Raw genomic sequence first — 5,163 nt, 5'->3', positions numbered from 1 at the left:
AACAGGAGAAAAAATTTTAAAAAATTGTTCTATACAAGGGAACAGCTATATGGATATCAGTAAACTCAGCAGAAACCTAGAAGGCCCGGAAAAAGTGAGAAGATGCATTCTAAGTCCTGACAGGAAAAAAGTAAAAAGAAAAAGAAAGAAAAACAAGAGCAAGAATACTTTATTCACTGAAACTGTCCTTCAGAGATGAAGGAGAAGCAAAGACTAGCCAAGATAAACAAAAGTTGATAGAGTTCATCACAACTAGACCTGCCTTACAATAAATGCTAAAATAAGTCATTCATGTTAAAATGAAAGGACACTAATTAGAAACATGGAAGCATATGAAAAGATAAACCTCACTGGTTGAGTTTAGTATATATTCAAATTTGGAATACTCCAATACTTGGATAGTAATATATAAGTAATACATAAGTCATTGCTTGAAGTAATATACAAGTAATATATAGTATAAAAGTTAAAAAGCAACAGTATTAAAAATAACTATAGCTAAAATAATTTTGATGGATACAAAATATTAAAAAATGCAATAGTGACATTAAAAACATACACGATGGGATGGTATACAAGTATATAGATTATGTATATGATCAAAGTTAAGTTGTTATCAGCTTAAAATAGACTTGTGATAACTATGAGATGATTTATGCAAGTTTTATGGCAGACACAAAACAAAACCTTTAGTAGATACACAAAAGATGAAGAGAAACAATCAAAGCATACCACTATGGGAAATTATCAAATCACAAAGGAATATAGCAAAAGAGGAAGAAAGGAACAAAAGAATTACATAAGAACCAGAAAATAATCAAAAGTTGACAATAATAAATTCCAAATTATCAATAATTACTTTAAATGTTGATGAATTAAACTCATCAATCCAAAGACATAAAGTGGATTACTGGATAATAACAAAAAAAAAACCCAACAATATGCTGTCCATGAGAGACTTGTTTCAACTTTGAGGACACACATAGGCTTAAAGTGAAGGAATGGAAAAAAGACACTCCAAACGAAAGTGAATATGGGCAACTATACTTATCTCAGAAAATACTGACTTTAAATCAAACATTGTAATAAGAGACAAAGAAGTTAATAAAAGAAAAAAAATATCAATAAGATATAAGAATTATGTACATTAGATATTTATAAGCATACTATTATACATATAATTACATCTACAAATATATTTTATAACATACATCTGACATCAGAATGCCTAAATATAGTAAGAAGTGTTAACACATCTAAAGCAAGTATTAACCATCAATGTAATAATAGTAGGGGAATGCAATACCTCACTTTAAAAATGGAAAGTTCAGTAGATATAAAATCAATAATGAAATATTGGACTTAAATCACAATCTATACCAAATGAATCTAACAGATATATACAGAAGACATTCTATCCAATAGTAGCATAATATACATTTTTTTGAGCACAAAGAACTTATCAAGGATAGATCATATGCTAGTTCACAAAAGGAGTCTTAACAAATGTAAGAGAATTTAAGTTATATCAAGTATCTTTTCCAAATACAATGGTATGAAACTAGAAATAACAGCGGGAAATCTGAAAAATCACAAATATGTGTACATTAAACAATACATTCTGAACAACAAACAGGTCAAAGAAGAAACCAAAAGGGAAATTTTAAAAAATATATTGAGAAAAATGAAAATGGAAATATACTGGAACTTATGAGACACAGGAAAAGCACTTCTAAGAGGAAAGTATATAGTGATTCTAAAAATATCAAATAAATAAGCTAACTTTATACCGCAAAGAAATAAAAAAAATAAAAAGAATAAAAAACCAGGTTAATGTTAGAAGAACGGCCATAACAAAGGTTAGAGAAGAAATACATGAGATAAAGAACAGAAAACAATAGAAAAGATCAATGAAACTAAGACCTGGGTCTTTTGGAAAGATAAAATTAATGAGTACTGGTTAAGATGTGAAGAAAAAAATAACTTTTATACACTGTATGTGGGCATGTAAACTCATAGAGTCATTATGGATAATAGTGTAGAGGATTCTCAAAAAAATAGAATTGTCATATGATCCAGCAATCCCCCTGCTGGGCATATAACCAAAGGAAATGAAATCAGGTACTTGAAGAGATATCTGAAAGGGCATTTTCATCACAGCATTATTCACAATACTTAATATATGGAAATAATGTGTCCACTGACAGATAAATGGATAAAGAAAATACCAGATCAATATAAAAAAGAAGAAATTCTGCAGTTTGTGACAAAATGGATAAACTTGGAGGACAATATGCTATCTAAAATAAGTCGGACAAAGACAAAAACTATATAGTATCACTTACATGTGGAATGTTTAAAAAAAAAGCAGATGTCATAGAAACAGAGAATAATTGTGGTTTACAGGAGCTGGATTGGGTGGGAGGGAGAAAGGGCAAGATGTTTCCCAAGGGATATAAACATTGTCATAAGGGGAGTAAGTTCCAAGGATCTAATATACAGCATGTGACTATAGATTAAAAACAACAACAGGTCTGTGATTCACAGACCTGTACCCCTGGGGATAAAAATATATGTTTATAAAAAATAAAAAATTAAAACAACAACAACAACAACAACAACTATATGGCATGCTTGAATTTTACTAAGAGACAGATCTTAAGCATTTTCACCCAAAAGAACAACAACAACAACAACAACAAAAAGAAATCACTGATTAGATAACAACTACAGGAGGTGATGGATGTGTTAATTAACTTGATTATGATAATAATTTTATAATGTATATGTATATCAAGTCATCACATTGTGTAAGTTAAATATATACAATTTTGTTTATTATATTTAAATAAGCTCAGGGAATAAATGATAACTGTTACAATAACCTTCAGAAAAATTGAGAGGGGTGCCTGGGTGGCTCAGTGGGTTAAAGCCTCTGCCTTTGGCTCAGGTCATGATCTCGGGGTCCTGGGATCAAGCCCCACATCAGGCTCGCTGCTCAGCAGGGAGCGTGCTTCCTCCTGTCTCTCTGCCTGCCTCTCTGCCTGCTTGTGATCTCTGTCCATCAAATAAATAAGTAAAATCTTAAAAAAAAAAGAAAAGAAAAATTGAGAAGTATTACTTTACACACTCTTTCTTGTGAGAGAAGTAAATTAATTGAGATACTCCAAAAATTTCAACTACAACCAAGGTAAAAAGTTGATATGAAATTGTAATTCATAGCAATCAACACCACAGAAATTTAAACATTGTAAGATAATATTACAAAAAATATGATAAAAATTTGACAACCTGGAAGAAATGGATAAATTCCTAGAACACACAACATAAAACTGAGACAGTAAAAAATAGAAAATTTGAGCAGACTAACTGCCAGCAAAGAGATTGAATCAGTAATCAAAAAACCCTAATAAACAAAAGTCCAGAACAAAATAAATTCAGAGACAAATTCTACCAAACACTTCAAGAGGAAATATTTATTCTTCTCAAACTATTTTGAAGAATAGAAGCAGGAAAACTTCTAAATTTATGCAGAGGCCAATATCACTGTGATACCAAAACCAGATACAGACACCACCAAAAAAGAGAACTACAAGCCAATATCCCTGATGAACATGGTATCAAAAATCCTCAACCAAATACCAGCTAACTGAATGTAACAATACATTAAGCAAACAAACAATTTCGGGATTTGGGGATTTATTCCTGGGATGTAAGGTGGTTCAATATTTGCAAATCAATTTGTGTGATACATCACATCAATAAGAGAAAGGACAAGAACCATATGATCACTTTATAGACACAGAAGAAGCTTTTGACAAAGTACAGCATCCATTAATGATGAAAGTCATCAACAAAGTAGGTTTCGAGGGAACAAAGCCCCAAATAATAAAGGCCATATATTGAAACACACACACACACATACACACACACAGCGAACATCTACTCAATGGGGGAAAAACTGAGAGCATCCCCCTAATGTCAGGAACTAGACAAGAATGTCCACTCTCACCACTTCTACTCAACATGGTACTATAAGTCCTAGCCATAGCAATCAGACAACAAAAAGTAATGAAAGGAATCTTCCTTTAGTCTTAGCACCATCTACTTGGAAATCTCCATGCCATGAGAGCCAAGTAGAGGAAGAAGCAAATCTGAAGGCTGAAGTGTAAAAGAAGAAAGATGAGGCAGAGGTTCAAGTAAACCAAAAGTTTGTGCACCCATAGAATTCACAGGAGCAGAAATCAGGAAAGCCAGAGGCCAGGAACACTGGTACAATTTGGTGAACTGCATGCCTATTTTCTAGAGCTTGTTTCAGTGGATCTAGATCATCCATCACCATCGAATCACAATGACCACTTTTGAGAGACCAATTTGCTCACACCAAAACAGGCCCTTTTGGCCATTTTCTTTGGATTTGTGACTTCCAGGAATAAATCTGTTTTAATTTCTGTCCCAAACTAACATGTGTACAATAAATAATCTCTCCTGCTATCTCAAAAAAAAAAAAAAAAAAGAAAGAAAGAAAGAAGGACAGAAAGACAGAAAGGAAGAAAGAAAAATAAAAGGCATTCAAGTTGGAAATGAAGAAAGAAAATGATCATTACTGGCAGAGATGACATAATACTCTGTATACAAAATTTGTAAAAGACTTGACCAAAAAAATCCCCTAGAACTCATAAATGTAGTCAGTAAAGTCTCAGGGTACAAATAAATGTACAAAACTCCGTTGCATTTCTATACACCAGTAATGAAGCAGGAGAAAGAAGAAATGAGAAAACAATCCCATTTACAATTGTACCAAAAGCAATACGATACCCAGGAATAAACATATCCAAAGAGGTGAAAGACCCGTACTCTGAAAACTAGAAAACACTGATAAAAGAAACTGAAGATGCCCCAAAATGATAGAAAAAATATTCCATGCTCATGTTGAAAGAACCAATATTGTTTTGTTGTGCTTTTCTTTTGAAGAACCAATATTGTTAAGTGTCTATATTATCCAAAGTGATCTAAAGACTTAATATAATCTCTATTAATATACCAAGAGCAGGGGCACCTGGGTGGCTCAGTGGGTTAAAGCCTCTGCCTTCAGCTCAGGTCATGATCCCAAGGTCCTGGGATAGAGTCCCACATTGGGCTCTCTGCTCAGCAGGGAGCCTG

This window comes from Mustela putorius, unplaced genomic scaffold (genome assembly GCF_011764305.1).
Source record: "Mustela putorius furo isolate JIRA1106 unplaced genomic scaffold, ASM1176430v1.1 tig00000870_pilon_pilon_pilon, whole genome shotgun sequence".
Classification (NCBI taxonomy): Eukaryota; Metazoa; Chordata; class Mammalia; order Carnivora; family Mustelidae; genus Mustela; species Mustela putorius.
The sequence above is the reverse complement of the archived record's forward strand: the minus strand, read 5'-3'. Positions refer to the sequence as shown.